We start from the raw sequence: 27,361 nt of genomic DNA, 5'->3' as shown, positions 1-27,361 counted from the left end.
ATCCCATACCTATACAATCAAAGTGGAGCAAAGTAGCCATATGTGTGTATAAAGTGCAAGATGAGACTGCACATTTGCTGAACTGCAATGCGCATAAGCGGAAGTTTGCGCGCCCAGCTGGCACCGTGTCTGGCCAGGTTGTCGAGGGCGCCCTGCCGGTCTGGCCCAGCTCTGATTTTGCTACATTAAATGGACCCCCAGAGAAATGCTATGCTTTTCAGTTTTCAATTGTTTCTCAGTTGCTGAGAGCAAGATTGCTAGATAGTTCAGTATGGGCCTTTGTGAACAAGGCACTGTGAAGTAAGAATCCCCAATTAGATTATAGATTTCATTTGAGCTCCTTCTTGATGGGCTGAGTCAGCAACCATGGTTGAGAGGTAGATTTGCATATGCATGGGTGTTTTAATTCTGGAGGATAAAAGATTAGGGTTAGAATAATATTCAGGTATGAAGATGCTTTCATATTTTCACAGCATGACTTCTGTTATGCTTCTGTGATTTGATCCAATGAATGGATACTGATGTGCCGAAGGTTAACTGTACCTGCTATTGACAGTATAATAGTCTGCAAATGAGGAAAGAATAAATAAGATACAGTATGTTTCTATATAACAGCAGACAATACACATGGGTAAATAACCATAAAAACACCTTCGCCAGGCCGCTGCTAATTCACTAAAATATGAAGTTGCACTGAGGGAGGCGAAAGGTAGCGAAGTTGCGCTAGCGTTAATTCGTCAAGCAAAGCGAAGTTACGCTAGCGATGCCTAATTTGCATACAGTGCCAAGTTAAAGTACAATGGACGTATATGTAGCAGCAAATACATTACACTACACAAGCCTGGGAAAGCTTCATAAAATAATATATTGCCCTATACATGTGCCCACTGTATAGTTTAGGTGCCATATGTTAGGAAATGTAGGGGGGAAGGAGGGTACCCCCAAAAACATTTATGATCTTTTTCAGCCTATCACCCTTAAAAAAGTAAAAGACGCCAGCGTTTTTTGAAAAAATTTCAACTTTTTTGAAGCAAGCCCTAACTACTCTATTGCACTTTGGTGTCGAAGTCAAGTCTGGTGCAAGAGGTAACGTTCAGTAAAATCCGCAAGTTAGTGAATTAGCGTAGTTACGTCTGTTCGGATAGTGCAACTTCGCCTGGCGTAGGGGTACGAAGTAGTGTTAGAGTAGGTCCACCTACCACCGAATTTTGGCTAGCGTTAGCCACTTCGTCCTTTAGTAAATTTGCCCCCATGACTCATATACAAACTGGTCAACGAATGTTCTTTCATCCACAGATATAAACATTTTTATAGATTAGCAGGGTATTAGGAAAATGTTCCTGGTGATCTCCCCTTTCTTGATGAAGAACAGAAAGTTCCCCTCGCTCCTCCTGATTTAAGGCTGTTGCAAAGCACAATAACAACTTATTTGTGATATCCTGAGGTTCTGAGGAACTTTATTGCCACTCATGCAGATAAAAGTAGCACATGAATCTCGTATATCTCAAGATCTGCATGAAAACATCAAATTAAATAGTTATCAATGTTACAAAATATTCTCTGGCATGTGAGGGGCATGTCATTAAGCTGCAATTTTCTTTTAATCGAGGCAAGCAGTTAGAAATGAAAATGGTTATGCAGAGCTATCACACAGCATACATAGATCTTTTATTTTCTTTATATCTATGCCCTTCTTTTCTGTTGTAAAATATTACATTGCCCCCCGACAATTATAAAAGCAACACATAATAAGTCCAAAACATAACATCTTCCGTTTCATGCTCAAATGCATAGTTAATATGCATTTGTTAATACATAATAATACCCAGTTTACCTTAAGTACTGAGTAAGTGCTGAGTAGTATAGAATGATGATGACAAGTCCATCTTGTGAGGTAACACAAGTTGCCTTATAGTGACTTGTGAGGCCTTACAGGGTAGCGGAATCAAAGACTAGCCCTGTTAGGAGATTTATAAGACTTTCCAAATTTGATAGGAAATGAATAACTCAGACGGAGGACAATTTTTGTGCTTTTCTTGTGATTATTATCATCATGTACTGTGATGAGCCTTAGCTCAACTCAATTTGCTTGATGCACATAAAATGAAGACTAGATAGCTAGAAATGTAGTTATATAGTGAATAAAGTACCCCCTCTTGTAAAATATAAGGATATTATACGTTACCGAGGAGTTTCATGACCATATAAAAACACGAGGCCGAAGGCCGAGTGTTTTTATACAGGTCATGGAACTCCGAGGTAACTTCTAATATCCTCATATTTTGCAACTGGGGGTACTTTATTTATTATAATACACAAGTTTCAGTGAGTCATGTGACAGAAATTACATCAGAACTCGTTTATAACTGATGACATCAGAACTCACCGTTTATAAGGATATAATTTACAGGATATTCATGGCTTTTGTGTATTATAAAGGATTATACCAATGTCAAATTCAGGATTTTGGGCTATAGTACATATATGTATGTAAAATCAAACTCCAGTTACTTTTGCCACCTGGTTAAACATCCTGGAAAGGTACCAAGTCGCAAATCTCTGCTTTGTTACTTCTCATTGGTTTAGCTCCCCCTTTATGGCTGCATATTATTATTTATTACTCTGGTCATCTTTATTCTCTCACTTGTCTCTAAATTCCAATATTCCCTTCTTCAGCGGACACTTCGGTTCTGTGTTCTGCTCTTTCCTTCTGCTCATCTTAATGTTTTTTATCAAAGTGCTGCAGAGCCATGATTATGTATATTTAGCCTCTGAAGTTGCCGTGGTACAGAGCTGGTACATAATTGTCTGCCTGAGACAAGATCCAGTGATTCAGTTGCTATACCTACAAAAAGAAATGGAAATTACAGATTTATGAATTCCTTATCAGCTGTTGCCCGCACTCCCACATGGGGGACGAATCACTTTGCTTTCTTGCCACTTCATCAGCAAATGGGTTCATTTTCATCCTTTGTTAACTTACAAAATGCTAACGCTTTAAATTGGCCTCTGGTAGGTAAATACTGTAAATCAAAAATGTCATTATGGACAAACAAAGGGATTGTGGCTGCAATAACACCCCCCACTATATCAGATTTAAAGAGGAATCAGCGGTTCAATTCCAAAGACAAGACAAGTATACAAAACAGTTTCTCCTATACAAATCATAAAATAGCATTAATATATTGCTGCACCTCCCCGTGCTATTAGAGACATAGTTATAAATTAATATTCTGTTGGCGATGTACCCTTAACATCTGGTGTCCCATGGGATTAAAAGAGCTGAGATATAATGATTCCTACATATTATAAAGAAAATAAACCATATTTGTTAGGATTGCACTTCTCTTACTTTCCTTTATCTAATCATTAAGTGATCAGCAATGCATTGTTTACTGAAGAACATGTAAGGAGAAATTTAAGTTTCCAAATACCCTGCCACAAGGTGCAGCCCAGCTACCCAATGCATTCTCTACCTACAAGTATTACCGAATGTGGTGTGTATCTGAATCACCAGCTCACTCCTTATGAATACATTGCTGTTAAATACAGGCACCTCTGTATTCAACAGGGAGGGATATGTCTATGCACTACTTTCTGGAGCACAAAAACATATGTCCATGGATGTCCAGCATGGGGCAGGCAGCAATGTTTGTAAAAATTAAAACAAGTTATACCTGTTTTTTGCACTTTGCAGCCAGCCTCACATGTTGCAAATTTCTCCATTTGATTTTAAGAGGGAGATACGACATAGCTTTTCCCAGCCAGGCTCAGAAAAATTTTACAGAGCTATAATTGCATGGGCACTTGAACAGAACTATAATTGCAAGATTTAGGTAGTCAAGACAGAACTGGAAGAGGTGGGAGGCCAAAGATTGCATAGGGGTCCTCCGAGGTCTTGCTACAGCCCTTTCTGTCTGCAGTCCATATGCAGATAAATATAATGTTTAGGTACTGTCTACAAAAATGCCTCTGTTGAGGCAAATAATGCTCTTGGCAGTCATATGTGAACATAATGTTATGCATTTACAGGGGTTGTGCACCTTTAAATTTAACATTTAATATCATGAAGAGAGGGATATTTTTTATTATTTGTGTATTAGTTAATACACAAAGTTATTTAGCTTTATACACAGCATCTCTCCAGTTTGGAATTGAATTAGTTGCTAGGGTCCAAATTACTCTAGCAACCATACACTGATTCGTTAAAGAGACTGGAATATGAACAGAAGAGGCCCTGAATAGAAAAAAAGAAAAAGTACAATAAATTTGTAGTCTTACAGAGCATTTGTTTTTAGATGGGGTCAGTGACCCCCATTTAAAAGCTGGAAAGAGTCAGAAGAAAAAGGCAAACAATTCAAAAAACCTATAAAAAATAAATAATAAAGACCAATTGAAAAGTTGCTTAGAATTGGTCATTCTATAACATACTAAACCACCCCTAGCTAATGAGACCTTTTAAATGGCTCTGAAATCAGCCTAAAATAATAGCTCCCCTGCGTTGCGCTTTCTTCCGTTCAGCCACAGAGGAGCGCAGGAGTAGATGCACTCAATTATTGTTAAAGGGGGCTGTACTCACACAGACGCATGTAAGCGCCAAACGCAGGTGGGACGCAGCATGTTGAATTTCACCTGCGTTCGGCACATACATGCGTCTCTGTGAGTACAGCCCCCCTTCACAATAATTGAGTGTGTCTACTCCTGCGCTCCCCTGTGGTTGAACAGAAGAAAGTGCAACACAGGGGAACGCAGGAAAAACCGCCCATGTGTAAGAGCCCTAAAAGTGCTTGTCATAGTGATCTAGAGAAATGCACTGCCCAATTAGAGAGTCGTTTAAAGCCCCTAATCATAAGGCAGGATTCATGTGGCCTAAACAAGGAGAACCATGAGTTTCTTTGCCCTTTCCAAGTGACATGCAAAGATATTACTATTCTCTATTCACAGCAGTCAGGCTCAGTGCTATCAACAAGCAGCAGATTTAATTTCTCTAAGCCTCATTAAGGGCTTTCATTAAGTTATTGATAAAATAATAATTTGGTATCTCACTGATTTAACAAGCCACAATCAAAACAGCAGCTGCAATAATTGGGAATAAGAAGAGGCAGCATCCTTTTAAAAATATAATGTCAAGTGGATTATTACCATTTAGAAAACTATTATCTGACACAGGAAACCACAAACCTACTTTAGGCCTCATGCACAAAGGCAACTTCTGTTTGATTTCAGCTGAGCCAAGTGCCTTGTGGGAAACTAGATGAGACTGCCTGCATTGCACCAACTGGCACTTGTAGAATTTGATGCAATAAATATAATTGTGTGAATGTGAATGATCCGATTTAGCCAATGGCAATACACAAAAATGGAAAATGTTTATTACATGTGGTTACAATAAATCAGTACTTTCCCACCTGTTCCAGTTAATGGGTTTATTTGATTATATACAATATATTTGCTGTCAGACTTATATTAACATAATGACGTCATACACAGAAGTCTATGGCAATGCATGTATTTATGTAATGTTTCTTTGTATAGCAACATAAATGCGCATCAAGACTTAGAGGGAAAAATAATAGGCTTGTAACTGTGTCGTTATTGAAGGAACACGAGTGGAAAGGTTTGTGCCTTTAAGAACTTGTAGTTGCATAATACCTATATAGACCCAGATGGACAGTTCCAATTTAATTTACCAGCTTGCAGTACAGTTACAAAATACAGCATCTCAATTCTTCATGTAAATATTTAGTCTGTGGGGGCAAATTTAGATTTGAGGCCTTTGTGTGAGGTCTAAGAGGCATTTGGGCTGCTGCCTACAGCCTGGAACAATCAGGCAGGGATTGGTCAATAAAGTTTGGGAGTGACATACCTCCTAACTGTCCCATTTTTCACGGGACAATCCTGATTTTGACAGCTCAGCCAGCAGTCTCAGTTTCTTACTGAAATGTCCCAAGTTTCTGTTTGATCAGCTGCACTAACACCAGAAAAAGATTCAAAGTTTCTAAAACTTAATAAAATAAGAGGCCTTTTGGCAGAGAACCCAGAATACTCAACGCCTGCACTTAGATACATTTGTAACAATATAAGATATGCAAAGATACAATTGTAACAATTTAAGGTAAGCAGGTCTCTTGAGAGAACTGAGACTCACAGTTTAAAGGGCAATTCACCGTTATTAGCAAAACTGTAATAAGCAATTAAACATGGCCCTAAAATGGACATGGTATTTAGGGGGTGTGGTAACAAAATGGGCGTGGTAAATAAATCTGATATTCAAATTCTGGGAGGTGTGGAGTGATACTTGCCTGACAAATCGAAACAATAGGGAAAATACATGTTTATTGGGGGCAGCAAATTGCATGTGAAGCATCTACCGTGTTTTCTGAAAGGGTTGGAAAAGTTATTTTGATCTATGTAGAGTATTTTTACTGACTTGGTTCTCCTTGTGAGCATCATGGTCAAAACCTCTGCCATCCAGCAAAGCAGCAGAAGGATATAACTTTCACTATGATCTCATAATACAATAGTTAATGGTTTAAATAAACAGTAACACCAACAACGAAAGTGTTTTAAACTAATTTAAATATAATGCAGTGTTGCCCTGCACTGGTAAAACTGATGTGTTTGCTTCAGAAACACTACTATAGTTTCTATAGAGAAGCTGTATATATACAGAAAGGTCCCAGAGGGGACCGAAACGTCACGTTGGCTGTACTGCACATATATAACCACATAAAGAATTTTTCTCAGAAATCCCTGGAGTTGCTGGTCATTTGAACATTATATATATATATATATATATATATATATATATATATATATATATATATATATATATATATATATATATATATATATATATATATATATATGCTGCTGTGTAGCAGTGGTGCAGCCGTTAAAAATGGGCTTTACCTGAAGGCAAAACCAGAAGTTTACATTACAGTGAAATTTCTGATACCTTCAATTGTGATGTTACCTCTATACGGCCAACACTTAAATTAGAGGGTGACCCAGAGGAGTATATAGTCTGTAATACAACATATGTGGCTGAAATATAGATATTCTACAGTCTGGCTCTTGTCCAAAAGCCTTGAATTTATCTATACTTGTACGGTATATGACACATATATGCCATGTGGTCCTGGTCCCTTTTATATTTTAATATATTTGCACCACCTTCAATACTTATCTGTAAGAGGACTGAATCTAAACCATGTTCTTTATAGCTAGTTTATGTGTAAATTAGGAGACCTTGTTAGGATTGTTGCCATTATTAAGAAGGAAAAAGCAATCAATAGAGACATTGCTGCCCTTTGGTAAATAACTGTAACCATGTATATGATGGAGGACTCTTCAAAGAGATCAGAAAATATTTATCTGTAAGAACCAGGCCATCTCAGCTATAATGGCCTCATGGGAATATACAAATTTAGCTCCAGCCTAGCAGACTTCTATGGATAAGCACAACAGCTTTAGGAAGTACAGCAATACATTAATGTTCTCTTGTGGTTTAAATGCAAACCAATTTTAAAGCTTTTCACTGAGATTTTAGACCTTTTAAGTTGTGGGCTGTTTCGGCAGCCATAATGCCCTTCATTTGTCGATAATGAATTGTATAGTAGTATATTTACATAGCAATGGCCATGTTAAAGCATTTTTCACTTTTTCTTTGTTCAGAAGGGACACAAGTAAAACTGCTGATCTGTTGATGGAAGTGGCAAGAGAGCAAAGTGTCTCAGAAACACAAGATTGATATGTAATTCATATTTCTGCACTTTGCATTTCTTTTTGTAGGTAGAGCAGCTGAATCAGGGGCTCTTGTTTTAGGCAGACTGTTAAATACCAGACCCTGTACCACAGTGAATTCAGAGATTAAATGTTCATAATTGTGGCTCTGCAGCACTTTTCTAAACAGCATTCAGATGAGCAAAGAGAAAGAGCAATGCGCAGAACTGAAGTATGCTGATGACAGGAATATTGGAATTTACAGAATACTCTGAGAATAAAGGTCACAAGAATAATTAATTCAGAGTGTGTTGCAGCCTATCACAAAGACAGGCTCATGTCAAATGTTAACTTCCGATTTGATGAACTGCAACTTCCTGTATTATCAGAAAGGTAGTGATCAGTCACTGAGTAGCTATTGCTTTGTTCCTGCTATCAGGGATCATGTGTTATAGGATATTTGAATTTGATTGATTGTTTGGGTGTTCTTTATGCATTTGGATAATGTATGACCAACTGCAACAAAACTTTTGAGCAAACATCTTCTGAGCTGTAACGATGTCAACAAGTATTTTTGGTTCATGCAATGACCTGGCATATTTGGGGCCCCGTCTGATGTGTTATTTCATGTTACCACATATCACTTATTTGGCCAAATAATACAGCAAAACATGTCAGGGACTGTTCTCTCATTATTACATTTTTAGCGACAAAATCCCATGCCTGTAAATCAAACTAATCTGACCAATGACATGATAGCATTCCATAGCGTATGTGAACTTCTCAACAGAGTAAATGTTTGCCATTCAGAGTACAAAAATATCAAATTTACTAGTAAAATGGGGACCTCAGCCAGTATAAATACTCAGCTAGTATGTACAGTATATAATAAATAAAGTACCCCCTATTGTATAATGTACGGCTATTATAAGTCACAGAGGAGTTTCATGAACATGTAAAAGCACAAGACTGAAGGATGAGTGTTTTTATGTGAGTTATAGAACTCCAAGGTAAATTCTAATATCCTCATATTTTACAACAGGAGTAAATTAGTTTTCGTAATACACAAGTTTTAACTCAATAAACTTTCAGGTATGTTTGATTTGCCTTATCTCCGTACTAGATGGTAACTAAGCTGATATAAATTCATGGTGATGGCAGTAATCCCATTGGATTTTGTAGCCTCAAAGCATGGTGCCCTAAATCCCAAGCATTCTGGATAACAGCCAGAACCAGATTAAAGGGCTGATTTACATTTGAGTTAAGTTTTATTTTATTTATAGAATGGCTAACTCTAAACAATTTTTCAATTGGCCTTCGGTTTCTCTTTTTTTTTTTTATAGTTTTTAATTATGTGCCTTCTGACTCTTTGCTCTGCAAGACTTCATATTTATTGTTATTGCTACTTTTTTTATTACTGATCTTTCTATTTAGGCCGTCTCCTATTCATATTCCAGTCTCCTAGTCAAAGCAGTGCATGGTTGCTAGGGTAATTTGGACCATAGATTGCTGTAATTGCTGAATAAAATGCTAAAAAACGCAAATAATAAAAATTGAAAACCAGTTGCAGAATATCTGCATACTAAAAGTTTATTTAAAGATCAGCAACCCCTTTAAGACTAAATGGTACCCTAGTGATTTGGGTGTGGTTAAAGGTTTTGACCATGTCCAGTTTGGACCAAACCCTCAATTGCCACATCTGTTTTAAAAAAACACACCCATTTCTATGTTTGGAATAGCAGCATTAGAAGCACAAAGTGCACCAGAAGACAGGCACAGTTGCCCCACCATTTCATGACATTTTGTGGCCCAAAGCTGTAACACACTGTGGCACCTGCATTACATGACATTAAGAACACTGCAGAAATGGCCATCAGCACTCCATTAACCACAGACTTGCCAGTAAGATCACTAAGCAGTAAGTAAGATCTGTCTTAGCCAGCACTAGGGTTACCACCATTTAGTTCTGGCCCTACGGCCAGTGACATAGAGGGTGGAGTTGTGACATTTCAGGGGCGGGGTTGTGATGTTTCGGGGACAGAGTTGTGCCATTTCATGGCGGAGTCACAGAGTTTTGTTGGCTAGGTGAGTAGGGATGGATCTGAGGCAGACCAGGGGCAGATCGGAGGCAGGCCAGGGGCAGAACAATAGGCATTACAAATTTACTGGCTAATACATTGATGGTAAATTTGTAATACCGGCTCAGCTGGTATTTTACTGGTTAGGCTGGTGAAATACCAGCCAGGTGGCAACCCTAGCCAGCTCCCACTCCCAACTCCCATACACTCAGTCAAGTGTCACGCAGACAGTCCTGTCCCTTACAATTATTTTGCAGTTGTTAACTAGAGAGTAGTAGATATTGTTTTGCTCAGCTTTAGCCCTTGATCCTGCAGCCAAATGCCTCAACTCCTCCCAGACTTTTACAATTATTTTGCAGCCAGATGAGAATCAACATGGTTTGACTTTTTTGTGCTCAGCTCAGCTGTAGCAAAATGTAGGCAGGCAGCCTTGGAGGGGAACATGACACTGTGGCATTGGAGGCCGCAGGCATTTTGGAGGAGCAGACACTGGTGGATCAGACACTGGTGGATCAGACACTGGTGGATCAGACACTGGTGGATCAGACACTGGAGGAGCAGACACTGGTGGATCAGACACTGGTGGATCAGACACTGGAGGAGCAGAAACTGGAGGAGCTGACACTGGAGGAGCTGACACTGGAGCAGCAGACACTGGAGGAGCAGACATGCCTTATTTTCTGGTCGACCCACATGACATCATGTCTTGTGTGCATTGGCAATGTCATTGGAAGAAGCCAGATACCTGGCGATTGGCGATTGGTGGCATGATGCAAGGCTGGGCTCCTAAAACTAGGCCGGTCCTAGGCAAGTGACATATTATGATGTATTACCACATATAGTTTTAAAATGTAATGAAAATTAACTGCAGTACCTGGTTGATTACTGAAACAGGGCCTCTAGAATCATATTTAAATAAATTTAAGGCCGCTGAATATGTTCCTTCCTGTTATTTTTAAAATATATAAACAACCTGCAATCTATTCAACATGATCGGTTGAACCTGCGATGTACCTGCAAAGATGGAGTTCGATATGTAGCACATAATAAGTACAGTCTGTCATAATTAATGGAATAGAAATGACGTGTTTCTATTGATTTTCTCAGAAACTATTGAAGTAACATACCAGTGACATGACCAGTGAAGTATACAATCCATTATGCAGAAACCTACAAATTACAGGAAGGCCATCTGCTATAGACCCAATTTTATAAAAATAATACAAACTTTTGAAAATATTTTCCCTTTTCTCAGTAATAATAAAACAGTAGCTTGTACTTGATCCCAACTGAGATATAATTAATCCTTATTGGTGGCAAAACAATCCTATTGGGGTTATTTAATGTATAAATGTTTTTAGCAGACTTAAGGTATGGAGAGACAAATTACAGAAAGACCCATTATCTGGAAAACCCCAGGTCCCCAGCATCCTGCATAACATGTTCCTTACCTGTATATGATGAAAGTAAATTACTGCCCATTTGTATTTGCTAATACTACTGTTGTACATAGATGAATCAAAATCATATAGGTTTAATCAACAAGAACCCTAGTTATTGTTGTGAAACCCAACTTCACATGAAAAACTCACTATGAGGCAATTTCTATTTATTCCCAGCGACCGAAGTTCTGAATGTCTGAAGTCTTTATCCAAGTTCTGCAGCCCCAATCTTGAATTTTTTATGGGTTATTGTTGTCTCTCAGTAATTGCCTGTGCCTTCATACAGCTTTGCTGGCTAAATAATGCAGAACTTTTACAGTATGGAGGGTCTGTTTTTATGGGGGAACAAAAGTACAGTCAAAGGAATGAGGGAGGGGGACAATCAATGCAAAACAATAATGAAAATCATTTAAATTGGTTTAGATTTGGTAAAAGACATGTTATAGTTACTATTGAATTGTCAGTATACTATCATTGTTACATTCAGTGATTAAATATTGAGACATAAATGTATAATTATTTTATAGCTCAACTGGCAGTTTTAGCTTTACTTATACTGCATGTGTCTCTCAGGATGATTGGCCACAGATTTCAATATTACTTTACATATCCCTCCTTTTATTTTGAATTATGGGAAGGCTATAAATAACTTACAGAGGAAACCCTTATCTGGAAAAGGCCAGGTCCAAAGCATTCTGGATAATAGATTTCCATAACTGTAGTATTAGAACTACTATTAATATTGAGTGTTAGCTTTCATTAAGAGTTTTTCTCTCTTGGTTGCAGCTATAGTCCTTGGCCCCGGGCATGTTGAAGTCCTTCCATTTCACCTCCCACTCTCTGGGCTTATATATATATATATATATATATATATATATATATATATATATATATCTGCCAAACACAGTGAGAAAAGTGCAAATTGGCTGATTTCAGCTTTTTTGCAGTTTGCCCACAACATAGGAGATTGTAAATATCCCTTATAGTGTATTCATTCTGTGCTCACCTGCAAACGTTATTGAAGCATATATTGCATGTGATAGGGTGTCACATAGATATTACTGGCAGTGTACAGTGTGTAGATAGTAAGATGTATATGTATATACAGTATATAGAGAACAACTAGAACATTGGACATGCAGAGTAGCAGCAGAGAAAGGGTTACTTCGGCGAGAAGGTAGTTTATAACTTTGTGCATCGCAGAACGATTCGCACAGTGAACACATTTGCCCTGCACTTGTTTATATTTATAAAGCTGGTTAAGATTGGTGTATTTAATGTGCAGGCATAATTGGGAACTTTTATTTACACTGAGAATGTCCTTAAGAGCTTTTTAAATATGGCAAACGTGCAAATTGCAAAAGTTTATGCACACACTCTGAGTTCCAGTTCTAAATGACTCCAAGTCATTGCTGTGACAAAGTCATGTTGTGAGTGGTCTTGATGTGCCTGAAAATGAGACCCTCAGTGTATTACACGTAAGTAACAAAAAGCTTGATTAAACTCTGGCACCTTTAATGAGAGTGAATAACTCCTATACACCATGTCAGGAAGTGTGAATAACCATCCTGCAGAAGAGAGCTTTACCAAAAGTTCCGTTCACTGTAACCCAAGCAGTGTACTGTTTATGAACCTTTTTAGTGCCGTCCACCTTAGACTCTACAGCAGTGATCCCCAACCAGTGGCTCGCGAGCAACATGTTGCTCTCCAACACCTTGAAAGTTGCTCCCAGTGGCCTCAAAGCAGGTGCTTATTTTGGAATTTTTGGCTTGGAAGGAAGATTTAATTGCATAAGAACCAGGAGTACTGCCAAGTAGAGCCTCCTTTAGGCTGCAAGTTTTCATAGGAGCTACCGAATAGACAAACAAAGCCCTAATTTAGCATGCCCATGGACTTTTTTTTATGCTTGTGTTGCTCCCCAACTCTCTTTGCATTTGAATGTGGCTCATGGATAAAAAAGGTTGGGGACATCTGCTCTACAGCAACCACACAAAAGTTACATAGCATGTCCCTTTGCTGCACTAAAAGGGTTAAACTATATATTTTCAGAGCCTAGCTTTGTATTTTTTTCTGTGATGTCTACTGCAGACCTTAAAGAGTATTTCATGCTCACTATTGATCCTGTTCTGCAGTTTATTGATGATGCCAGCGAATGAAACCATGTGATTCTATATCAGCTTTTGTGAACCCCCCCCCCTAGCGCCGAGATAATTCAGCAAAAGCTGTAATCAAATTCTTTGCACACCTCAACCTTTCCTAACGTACAGACTTTAAAATATCATTATATGAACAGCCTGCAACCTTTACACTGGGAAGAAGCATAGGTCAGCAATGCCCAGGTGGACAAGCACCACAGTAAGAAAAACACTTGTTTGAATAAAAGGGCTGAGAGGAAAGGTCAGAGTCTGTTGACATCTCTCTCCCTCATGATTGAAAAGCTCAAAATAGCATACATAATACCCGGCAAGCACTGCTGAAATACATGAGCTGCTCTTCTCCTCAACCGTATTCTATGGAAGCTTATACACTTACTTAATCTTACTGTTATATTATTTAAGTATACCCATATATACATTAATCTTTTGGGGGGACTAGTCACTGATCAGCAAGCCCATTGTCTCGCCTGACACAGATTCTCTTTGGATATGGTTTAATTAGCAGCTCCACTGGCTTTTTTTTTACAGTCCTGTTGTGCTCTGCAGATATCTGCTGTAAACAAAAACAAAACAAGGTAATCAACTTTCCGGGGAATCTTCTAATTGCTGTTCATTCTTCATTTGTGAATGATTGCACTGATTCTCAATAAATTCCCGTACTGCGCAGATTTGCACCAAAGCAGATACAATTCATTTTCATCATAAAACAAGGCCCAGGGTATTTCCAGTGGTAAAAGGATGAGTAGGTTTTTTTGGGCTCCTTGTTCAAAATTATAACATGTGGACATTTTGATAAAGCCAGCAGTTTCTGCGGGTCACTCACCTTTCACAGCAGCAGTAAGCACAGCCTATTATTAACACTGCTTTTGCCGAAATTCCATGTATTTTTAACAGCATGTTTCTTCCCTGCACATCACTGGGCTTCCATTGCTATCTGGACCTCAGTGTGTGGTTGGAACGCTGTACTTCACACCAGCTGAAGGTTACTATTAGCATCAGGTACAGAAACAACAGCTCTGTTGCTTTATACAAATAACCACAATATCAATTAACCGTCATGAAATACATTAAAGACATTAGTACCCTCACCAGTCAGCTAATAAAGGTTGACTAATGTGTGCTACTTGTTTTGGAAGCTGTGTTATTTTTGGGAATGGATTATATTTAATTTGTTGTCTGAATTCTAGTGACAGATTTACATTGTTTGCATTGAATTAAGAGGGTTAGACACTAGTACTGGCTGTGGGTGCTGAGCATTATGGTTCAGCAAAACAAGATGTCAATAAAGAGTCAATAATGGCCGTTGTGGTAGGTTATGTGATAGTTCACTAGCTGATATAGACATACAACCACAGTTATGCACCTCAACTTTTATATTTACCTGTTATCCAGAATGGGGGTTTTCGGATAATGGAACTTTCGTAATTTGGATTGTCATACCTTAAGTCTGCAAGAAAATCATTTCAACATTAAGGGGTAGATTTACCAAGGGGCTGATTCATTAAGGGTCGAATATCGAGGGTTAATTAACCCTCGATATTCGACTAGGAATTGAAATCCTTCGACTTCGAATATCGAAGTCGAAGGATTTAGCGCATATACTGCGATCGTACGATCGAAGGATTAAATCCTTCGAATCGAACGATTCGAAGGATTTTAATCCAACGATCGAAGGAATATCCTTCGATCAAAAAAAACTTAGGAAAGCCTATGGGGACCTTCCACATAGGCTAACATTGACTTCGGTAGCTTTTAGCTGCCGAACTAGGGGGTCAAAGTTTTTTTTAATGAGACAGTACTTCGACTATCGAATGGTCGAATAGTCAAACGTTTTTTAGTTCGAATCCTTCGATTCGAAGTCGTAGTCGTAGTCGAAGGTCGAAGTAGCCCATTTGATGGTCGAAGTAGCCCAAAAAATACTTCGAAATTCGAAGTTTTTTTACTTCGAATCCTTCACTCGAATTTAGTGAATCGGCCCCCAAGTGTCAAAAGTGAAAATCCAAATTTGAATTTTTTAGTTTTTTTAATGGCCAAAACTGTCGAATTCGACTAGGAAATTGTTAAAATTTGATTCAGGTTTTTTAAAAATTTGAATTCGAAATGTATCATACACTGGCCCTTTAATTGCTGTTTTAGCCTAAGGAAGATGTCCTGGGGTCAATTTGGAGTTGTTTGCAGCCTTCCTGACATTCGAGTTTTTTTCAGAGAAAAAACTTGCATCGAGTTTAAAAAACTCAAATTGAAATTCAATTCGAGTTTTCGGGTCGGTCCTATTCACCCAACTTTGAAAAATTCTATTTTTATAATAAATCTGGATTGGTTTATGGGAGTTTTAAAAAAAACTCCCATGAACTTGAAATTCGACCCTTAATAAATCTGCCCCTAAATAAACCCAATAGGCTGGTTTTGCTTCCAATAAGTATTAATGATATCTTATCTTGGATCAAGTACAAGCTACTGTTTTATTATTACAGAGAAAAAGGAAATGATTTTGAAAAAATTGCATTATTTGGATAAAATATATGGGAGAAGGACTTCGCATAATTTCGGGTTTTCTGGATAACGGATTTGCTGTATTATCAGTACAGGTATGGGACCTGTTATCCAGAATGCTCGGGACCTGGGGTTTTCCGGATAACGGATCTGGGTCTTCATGCCTTATAGCCCAATAGGCTGGTTTTGCTTCCAATAAGCATGAATTATATCTTAGTTGGGATCAAGTACACGCTACTGTTTTATTATAACAGAGAAAAAGGAAATGATTTTTAAAAATGTGGATTATTTGGATAAAATGGAGTCTATGGGAGACAGCCATTCTGTAATTCAGAGCTTTCTGGATATCGGGTTTCCAGATAAGGGATCCTATACCTGTACTACAAACCATTGTTTAATCCTTATGACCTCTGATTTTGCAGTATAAAATATTTGTGTCTAATAATCATAATATATTCTTCTATGCACACACTGCATTACATTTACAGTAAATTTACAGGTTTTCATACATAAGCTAATACACACGATTACATATTTTATCATCTAAGCAATGCTCTTATTAATTAGGTATGATGCCTATGTTTGTTTATGTGCAGCGATTAAGAAGACATAAGGAAAGTGCATTGCATGTGACTTCAGGCAGCTGGCAGACCACAAAGACATATGCAGTTTTCTAAGTGGCATTGCAGCCTATAGTAAACAATACGTAGTGTTAAATATAGTAAAAGTAACAAAATAGGAGCATATCCTTTTACATATTCAGTAGGAAAAAAAATTATTTGACATTAACTGAAAATTGCCTAGAATAGAAGGCAATGTACAGTAATTCTATAGCATACAAGAAGGTTTTTCCTGGTGTAACAGGATTCAAAGACTAGCCTAACCATATGTTATGGTATGTGACCTGATATCCAGAATGCTCGGGGCCTGGGGCTTTCCGGATAACGGATCTTTCCATAATTTGGGTCTTCATGCCTTAAGTCTACTAGAAATTAATTTAAACATTAAATAAACCCAACAGGCTGGTTTTGCTTCCAATAAGGATTAATTATATCTTAGTTGGGATCAAGTACAAGCTACTGTTTTATTATTACAGAGAAAAAGGAAATCATATTTAAAAATTTGGATTATTTCTATGGGAGACAGCCGTTAGACACCGGTCTTTGGATGAAGGCGGTCTCACTTTGGCTTAGCATAGAGCAGCAACTTCTGTTTCTAATGAGTTCTTATCTCTCTGACAGCCAGGAGATCACCTGCACACAACGTTAGGTTCTCCTTACCATGCTGAAATAGGGGCTGTAGAGGTTAAATGCTTCTCATATCCATTTACAGCAGCGGCTCATGCCAGCACTTGTGAGAACATGCCAATGTCAACAAGTCTTATGTGTTGGCTCTACAAGTGACTAGTAGAACTGGTATGAAAAGAAGACCAAAAGGGGATTTTTATAGGAAAAGCAATAAAAGTCCATTTCCTGATGACCTAGTTACTTCACTCTACACCTCACAATAATATCTTTTAAGACCATTTACCAAGAGGAACATCTGTTTTGTACATATAGATGAAAATGGCTGGGTCCCCATTATATAAATATAAATATGTACATTTGTATTCTGTGCCACAGGCCCAACCATTCACCTCATTGTACTATGCAGATGAATTTCTTTTATAGGAGCAGAATTAACTACAGTACATTTTTGTGTTTCTCTATGTTGATTTTGATGCACAAAGAGGTTTTAAATGTGTTGTTCGCCTTTGAGTTAACTTAAAGCATAATGTAGAGAGTGATATTCTGAGATCATTTGCAATTGGTTTTCATTCTTTATTATTTGTGGTTTCCGAGTTTAGTTTTTATTCTAGTTCTCCAGCTTGCAATTTCAGCAATCTGCTTGCCAGGGTCTAAATTACCATACACTGATTTGAATCAGAGACTGGGATATGTATAGGAGAAGACCTGAACAGAAAGAAAAGTATTAAAAAGTAGCAATAACAATACATTGGTAGCTTTAAAGAGTATTTGTTTTTTAGATGGGGTCCCCCATTGAAAGTCAGAAAAGGTCAGAAGAAGGAAAACAATTCAAAAACTATAAAAAATAAATAAAAATGAAGACTTGCTTAGAATAAGCCATTCGATAACATACTAAACGTTAACTAAAAGGTGAGCCACTCCTTTAATAAGTATAGTACTATTATTATTATTAAATTTAATGGGGATTGATGACTTGTAACTAGTCCAACACCTATCTTTTGGCAAAGTATTTTAAGGTTGAGGTGTAAAGACTAACTCAAAGACAAGGACTGTACAGTTTCACGTTGGCATCTTAATCGCCACCATTGCCACTTTTCAATTCAACCGATATAATTAACCCTTAACGTAAAACTGCTTTCATTGCTACAGTGGCTTTTAATGAGACATACAGGAGAGTAAGATGCAGAATTTCCTCTATCAGTTGTTTGAGAATCGTCAGTTACAGACTTACGTCTGCAAATTAGGCCGCTGCAGTTTACACAGTGAGATATCGTTAATCTTTAAACTTCAGTGAGACGAGTTAGGCGTAAGAAGGACATTTTTATAGGCCGCAGCTCTTCTGCAAATTGTTCTAACTGGAAACTTAGTCAATTCTTTGATGTCTGCAATGAATGGTTAGAAGAATGTGTTGCTGTCAGGTAGCCTTCATTAATGTACAGAGCCTTGGTGCTCAACTCCCACTCATTCATCATATCTATCAAATGAAACCTCTGCGCTTGCTATCAAAATTGTTCCAGTCATGCTGCTCACAATGTCCTTCCAGAAAAAAAGATGATTTTCACCTCTACATTACTATTACATTTTAAGTCTGCAAAGTAGTTTTCTGCTGTCTCCAAGGCAAAGGAAATGAAAGTCCAAATTTTGATCTGTCAACCGATCCCCTGAATAGCTATTGTATTATGCCTTTATATGAGCTGCAATAGTGTACCTTGTCAATGAGTATATATGCGTGTGTCTCTATAAAATGTATGTATTGTGTGTATTTATATATAGGAAGCTATTCAACTTGCTGCCATTGTTGTTGTATGAGGGGGGGACATTTTATATTGTTAAAGATTTTTCAGAGAGAAGGGGGGGGACACCAATGGTGGCTTACTTTGTTTTAAGCATGAACATCTTACCCACATGTTGATTTTTATTTAATCAGTTCTTTTTTGAAATGTGAAAGGTATTTCATTGTATTAAAGGAGAAGGAAAGGCATCTTGCCCTTGGGGGTGCCAAATGTTAGGCACACCAAGTGATTGTATTTACTTACCTGAAACTCCGGGCCGGTGCTCCTATCAGCAGAAAACTGCACCAGTCTTGGGTTATACCAGTGGGCACCACGGAGCGATCCTTTTCCTGCTTCTTTTTTCTTCAAATTTCCCATGGCAGACGCATGTGCAGTTGAACGAAATAGCTGAATTTTTAGTTTGGCTTTTCACTCTACTGTGCATGCACAGCCACGAGAAGAAAGAAAATGCCGGAAGAGGATTGCTCCGTGGTGCTCACTGGAAGAACCCCGGGCCGATGCAGTTTTCTGCTGATAGGAGCACCGGCCCAGGATTTCAGGTAAGTAAAACAATCACTTGGGGGTGCCTAACATTTAACATCCCCAAGTGCACAAAACTTTCCTTCTCTTTTAAACAGTTAGATATGCATTCCAATATTTTTAGTGAATTGCATCCAAAATACAGGTATGGGATCTGTTATGCGGAAACAAGTTATCCAGAAAGCTCAGAGTTACAGAAAGTCCATCTCCCTTAGAATCCATTTTTATCCACATAATTGAAGTTTTCCTTTTACTCTGTAATAACAAAACAGTACCTTGAACTTGATCCAAACTAATCCTTATTGGAAGCAAAACCAACCTATAGGGTTTATTTAGGGGCAAATGTATCAAGGGTCGAATATCGAGGGTCAATTAACCCTTGATATTCAACTGGGGAATGAAAATCCTTCGACTTCGAATATCGAAGGATTTTGCACAAATAGTTCGATCGAACGATCGAAGGAATAATCCTTTGAATCGAACGATTACATCCTTCGAATCGAACGATTAAATCCTTCGAATCGAACGATTCGAAGGATTTTAATCCATCGATCGAAGGATTATCCTTCGACCAAAAAAGATAGCCAAAAAAGATATGGGGACCTCCCCCATAGGCTAACATTGACTTCGGTAGCTTTTAGGTGGCGAACTAGGGGGTCGAAGTTTTTTCTTAAAGAGACAGTACTTCGACTATCGAATGGTCGAATAGTCGAATGATTTTTAGTTCGAATTGTTAGATTCGAAGTCGTAGTCGAAGGTCGAAGTAGCCCATTCGATGGTCGAAGTAGCCAAAAAAACACTTCGAAATTCGAAGTATTTTTTCTTCTATTCCTTCACTCGAACTTAATGAATGGGCCCCATAATGTTTATATGATTTTCTAGTAGAGATAAGGTATGAAGACCCATATTATGGAAAGATCCATTATCTGGAGAACCTATATAACAGGTTTCATACCTGTATTTAAAATCCTGCACTAATAATAAATGGGTCCTAATTCAATATGTAATACAAATGTAACATTTAGGCTTACATTTTTTTACCCATTCAGTGTACAAATGAAAAATTATTAAATCTATCCAATTCCCCAACATTATAGGGGTAGATTTATCAAGGGTCGAATTGTAAAATCGAATTTTCAATTTTTTTTAATGGTCAAAACTCTCAGATTCGAATGGTGAATTATCCAAACGAATCAATTCGAATTTGAATTCCAAGATTCATCAACACTGGCCCTTTAAAAATTTGAATTAGACTATTCGCCACTTAAAACCTGCCGAGTTCATGTATAAGTCAATGGGTGAGGTCCAGGCATCAATTTGGACATGTTACTAGCATTCCTTACATTCAAGTTTTTTTTGGAGAAAAAAAATTCTTCTTAAATAACCCCCCAATCTAATTTCAATTATATTCGAATTTGTGAAAAATTTGTTAAAAAAAACACATGAATTCGAAATTTGACCTTAAATAAATGTGCCTCCCTGTATTCCCATACTTAGGGCAATCTATACCAAACCAAGTAAACCAAATAAATAACAGCAAGACAGTAGAATATCCTGAAGAAGGCGAGAACTCACAGGTCTTAAAATGCAAAAATGGTGAAATGTATTAAGATGAAAAAGTAACTGACGTTTCGGCTAGCCTTTCTCAAAGTGTATATATATATATATGACTAAAATGAAGCATGCATGAAGATACATTAATCTCAAGCACAGCACTTAATTCCATTGCCTTGGGGAACTCAAAGAGATGCATTGCATGGCATTTAGACTGCAAGGGCACAGAGTGTTTGCTTTTTTGTCTTTGTTTTAAATTAGTTTTGCCAAGGGCATGAACTGCCTTTTGGTAAATACTAATTTTAAATGTCGTCCAGTATGTTGTCTAAAAAAACATTCTATTGTGTATCACTAAGTTATTGAAGGCAAAACTTTCCTAGCAATGAGAAACATAGTTGTGTTTAGTCGATTCAGCACCACGGAGAGCAAACAGAGTTGTGGTCTACTGATAAGGTGTTGGCAGGTTTGAATGGTTGGGAAACGTTAGTGATTTTATCAAAACAGCTGGTTGTATGCCTTGTATGGTTCCATTTGCTTCTGTTTTTGTTTTTTTTTTGCTTTATAACAATCTGAAAAGAACACGTAAAGCTGCATATTGTACAACACTGATTATCGGGGAGCCTATTTAATTAAATCTACCGTCTGGGGGCCACCCTGGGCACACCCAGCTGGATCACCATCCATCAGCCAAAGAGGAAGAGGCCACTCCTTACACACACTATTTTGCAGTGTGGCAGAAAGTTGTCATCTCATCTCTTGACCAATAACACTGAGCTACACAGGATTTTGCCTGGTAACTGAGAAAAGGGTAGGTTCTTAAAGCCATAGGGGCAGATTAACCCCTATGGGTCCCTACACTGCCATCCTCAAATTAGCCAGAACGAACTTCTGCTTCTTATTAATATTACTGTTATTGTGACATTAGAGATCTTTAGAGATCTGCTTCATTCAGTACTACAGTGTTAAGCATCTGTAGGCATAGTAAAACTAGTAACACAACACTGGTTATAACTGATTCCAAATAGTCACAAAATATAAAAACCCTAATTCAGTAAGAAGCACTTAGGAAGTCAGGCTCATGTGCACTACCATGGAGAAAAGTCAACACTAGGCCAACTTCCAGTGATCTATAGGTACAGGGCTAAAATTTTAGGTGACTGCAAATTGTGACTACCATGTAATAGGGTTATGGGGATGGTATAGCAGAATTTTAAAATTTGCTTTCCCAGTTTTTTTTATTGTGCTCAAACCTTGTGTGAAAGGTGTCCTTATGTGACCTTTTGTGCATACCTGTAGTTGTTTCATTTGAGCTGTGTTTCCATTTGTTCCAGCACTGCCTTTCCTTTGTAAAAAAAAAGTCTCACTTTTTGCTTAAAGAAATTGAGCACATGTATCAAATCTAATGCTACAAGAGCCATCACTTCTACTTCTATTTTAAAATTACTTAATTTGGATAGAAGGCATCAGGACATGTCAAAATAGATTACATAGTGTCCACACAAATTGCTTCTAAGGCATTTCGAAAGCACTAAAAAGGCACTTTGGATGAATAGGTTACACTCATTTGTAAAGTACTGACTGCATAGTGTTCATTTTCAGAAATCATCACTTGCTACAACTAACAGTTGGCAGTATTTCCATCCTTTGAGCAGGGAAAACTGCAATATATATATACAGTATATATATATATATATATATATATATATATATATATATATATATATATATATATATATATATATATATATATATATATATATATATATATGTAAATATACCAGTATGGAAGCTATCCAGAATGCTTGGGTCCTGGATAAGGAATATTTCCATAATTTGGATCTTCATACCTTAAGTCCATTAGAAAACCATGTAAACATTAAATAAACCCAATAGGCTGGTTTTGCCTCCAATAAGGATTAATTATATCTTAGTTTGGATCAAGTACAATGTACTGTTTAATTGTTACAGAGAAAAATGTAATCATTTTTGGGACCTTGAAAAAGGTCCCAATAGGGACGGAAAGTCGGTCACAATATACTGCTTATTTGATGGAAAAAGACAGACCCCTGGTGCTGGTGTTCATGCTGGGTCGGGTTTAGGTCTGCTGGTGGTAAAGCTAGATAGAGTTATTTAGTGATAGTAAGATTTTGTCATAGTTGCTCTAGGAGCAATAGAGAGGCTCAGGGAATGTAGTAGCAGTTTCCGCTCCAACGAGGAGAAGTCGTGGGGTTAGGATAATGAGTACACCGCTAGCTCAGGGACTCAGTGGGAGAGATGAGGACCCAAGACCCAAGATCCCAAGCTGATTATTCCTGGGCAGGATTGACACTGGAAAACGTGTGTTTGAATTATGACAGCTGTTCCATACAAAAACATGACCCTGACTGCCCTGAAATTGCCACCCCTCCTTTATTTCTCTAAACAGGTTTAAAGCCCAGGGTGACTCTGAACATCGTCATATCCCCTTTAAGCAACGCATGCAGCTGCAACTGACACCATAAGGTTATAATAAATGGCAGCAAGTCTGTTGTAGTATGTCTGAATGCATAGCAAATGGCTATAGATTTGGTAATCAGAAAGTGACTAAAAAATGAATGCAGATGCTCCATTTAATCCACAGTAAATTTACCATGATCATGTGACAAATTAGGAACATTTGTAGAAAATCCAGCTAGAAGGCAGCATTTGATTTTAATTTAATTTTACAGGAACTGGTACATTTCACCTGCCAATTCCCAGCATCCATATATATACTGTATATATATAATATATATGACATTGAAGAAACCCTCTTGTCTGCAAATTCATGTACAACAGTGCTAAACAGCTGATATCATGAGCCCAGGAATAAGGGGATTAATATAGCTACAAAACCTGTTAGTTGCTCTATAGGACATAAAAGTATGATGTTTACTGAAATTGTTAGTGACTATGAAAACCAGACTTGCTGATAAAATGTTTTTTTTCTTGTTCGTTTTCCATCAGCATTCACAAAATGAATAATTATGGTTTAAGCATTCAAACAGCACTTCCATCATGCGACCTCGTATCATAATTGCCTTATAGAGGAATCCAGCTTGGATTCTTGAATTGGCATGCACATTGCTAACTAGTCCAGCACACTCTCAAAGCAGGCCTTTCAGTAACTGTTACATTCACTTAACTAAACTTATTGCTTGAATTTTCAATTTAAGGTTTTTTATATAATTGATTTTCCTTTAATTACAACTCCCTTCCACACATTTATCTTTGTGCAGAATATCCTCTGTTTTCTTCTAGGTCGTGAGAGTTCATTAATTATAGGTAGATAGAGTGCAAAGCACAATAATAGGTGTAGAATTGTGCCAATTTATATCCTATCCTTCTCACAATTCCACTTACCTGCACTTCACTGCTCAGCGTTTTTCCCAGTCGTTCCTAGATTGCGGTGGGTGCAATTGTGGTTAATGAAAGGCTCTGTGAAGGCATTACCCTCTCTGCTAATTAATTCTGTATTGAACTTAAGCACAGAGTTATTATCCTGCTGAAACATGAATTAGGAAGAATGGAATTATCAAGAGCATAATTGTATAATGTAGTGGTACCCATGGCTGTGGCTCAATTAAAAAAGTCACCTGCGCTAAAGCACACGCGGCAATGCGTTTTCCATAGTCGCCCAGACACAAGGCAATTAGTCGCCAGGCGACAAAATCCCCCCGAATCTCCTCGTGTGAACTAACCCTTAAGGACTGGAGTCTAAAACTGCACTGCATACTTGTGAAGACTCACCCTGGTGGTCTAGTAGGCCAACAGGGACGCCCGCTGCTACGATCCCCTTCTTTCTCTTGGCAGCTTTGCTATGGAGTGCGTGGTGTGCACTTACAAGTTTTGGTGCATCGCGAGCGCCATGACGTCATCGCAATGGCACAAAATTTGAATATTTAAAGGAAGTTTTGAGCACAAACTCACTGCCCTTTGTTGGTCTAACTCGTTAGTTCCTTTGTGCGATTTCCTGTTTTGACCCTTGCCTGCCTAACTACTCTGAACTCTGACAATCCTGACCCGTGCCTGCCCGACGATTCTGATTCTACCCGTATTGACCCTTGCCTGCCTGACAATTCTTTGAACTCCGCCTGCACCGACCCGGCCTGTCTGACCTTGCTTGAACTCTGCCTGCACCAACCCCGGCCTACTACTACGCTACTACTACGACTACGCTTTTGTCTATTCCTGGAACTGTGTCTTCTGTCCAAAACCTTGCTAACGACCATGCCCCTTTGCCAATCCAGCTCCTGCCGAAGTGAAAGGCGGCTGCTACAGGCAGAAGCAGAGCTGAGACCAGGGAGCCTAGCACCTGTTCTGGATTTAGGGAGCCTATTGTGACAATACTCCAAGTGAGGCCTTACCAAGGACCTATAAAGAGGCATAATTATGTTTTCATCCCTTGAGTTAATGCTCTTTTTTTATGCACTAAACCCAGTGGCCAAAAGACCATTGCTCTGTGAGGATACTATTTTATTATTATTGTTACTTATTTTTGTATTCAGTCTCACTCCTATTTGTATGCCAGTTTCTTGTTCAAACCCCTGCTTGGTTAATAAGGTAACCAAGATCCTAGTAACCCTATAGTGGCTGCAATTTCAGAAATGGGGAGCTGCTGAAAACATACAAAATGGAAAATGAAAAAAATGAAAATCAATTGCAAGTTGTCATGGAATACCAATGCTAAGTCATTATTAATTTAAAGGTGAACAACTCCTTTCATAGAACTTTAACTACAGGAATTTGGTTATTTATAGTGTCTCATAGGTAGTAGTTGGCTATGTGTGGTTACCATAATTAGCATGTCCATATGTCACCACTGCACCTGTAAATCACTGCACTCGTCCATTTCATGTTGTACCTTATGGCAGTAGTCAAAAGGGGGGAAAATAGATCCCATCCATGGTAATATTACACAGATATTGTTAGATTGCAGAATATTATCTAGGTATTATCTTTAAAAATACATTTACTTGTCTTTGTAAATATGTTTTTGGACTGCACTTAGGAAAATGAGACCTTGAAACATCATTGTTCTGTTGAATGATAGCAGTTTAAAAGCCTGAGCATCTCATGCAGCTTTGATTGCCATGAGTTACATGGATCTGTGCCTTACACAGTAGACGTATTATGCACTGGCACAACAGACATAATTCTGCACTTTGAAGAAATATTTCTGTGCTTTGAAGAAGTAAATGCATTTTGAAAATGGTTTTATCTCCATAGGTTACGAGTACAATATCCATTGTGAGCCTTAAGGAAACTCAACAAACAGAAGTACGTGTATAAAGCAGCCCTGAATACATTTTATTTTCCTATTTAAAAAAATAAACCAAGTGCATGTTTTTTTGGCAGGTTTTACTGCATTATACTGCAGTATTGTATCGGGGTGTTAGCAGCTTTAGTTTGCAATTTCAGCAATCTGGTTACTAGGGTCAAAATTACCCTAGAAACCATGCACTGATTTGAGACTGGAATATGAATAGGAGAGGCATGAATAGAACGATGAGTAATAAAAAGTAGCAGCAACAAAAGCTTTTTGCAGAGCATTTGTTTTTTAGATGGGGTCGGTGACCCCCTTTTGAAAGCTAGAGAAGGTCAAAGGAATAAGGCAAATAATTCAAAAATTATAAAAAAAGAAAACATGAAGGCTAATTGATAAGTTACTGAAGCTGACATATCAATGGATGTAGAACAACTGCTGATTTAGAACTGGAATACAATTTACGTTATTTTAGCAATTTATATATTTATTAGTTGAAGCTGTAGATAATCCAAACTTTTGCAAAATGGTTTTTCTCTGTAATAATAAAACAGTATCTTGTACTTGGTCGAAACTAAGATATAATTAATCCTTATTGGAAGCAAAGCCAGACTATTGAGTTTATTTAATGTTTAAATTATTTTCAAGTAGACTTAAAGCATGAAGATCCAAATAAGAGAAAGATCCCTTATCTGGAAAACTCCAGGCCCTGAACATTCTGGATAACAGCTCCCATACCTGTTTAAAAAAAACCCTCACCGTCCCTCTTCTCCTTTAAATAGTGTTGCATGAAAGCAGCTCCGGAGCCCTCCAAAGATTTTTCTACAACGGGCCCTTCCAAACTTTTTTTTTTGCGGAGGGAGGCTGCCAATCACTTGTTACGCCACTGCCCAAAAGCACCCCTACAGCAGAGATACTGATTACAAAAATAGGCAATATAATATTAATAAAACCATTAATACAAACAAAATCAGAACTATCTACCGGGTTTAAAGTCTGTATTATGGCTACTAGCATCAATGGCCATAATAAACAGGTAACATTTTCAATTCTGGGTTTTACAGAGTATA

At 37.9% G+C, this 27,361-nt stretch overlaps 1 protein-coding gene across 5 annotated transcripts in view; it reads left to right on the top strand.

Annotated features, from left to right (window-relative positions):
• kazn.L (kazrin, periplakin interacting protein L homeolog) overlaps nucleotides 1-27,361 on the top strand; it is a 349,342-nt gene that overhangs the window by 126,028 nt on the left and 195,953 nt on the right. The gene's annotated exons all lie outside the window — the stretch shown is intronic.

This window comes from Xenopus laevis, chromosome 7L (genome assembly GCF_017654675.1).
Source record: "Xenopus laevis strain J_2021 chromosome 7L, Xenopus_laevis_v10.1, whole genome shotgun sequence".
Lineage (NCBI taxonomy): Eukaryota > Metazoa > Chordata > Amphibia > Anura > Pipidae > Xenopus > Xenopus laevis.
This window is presented reverse-complemented; position numbering and strand designations above follow the sequence as displayed.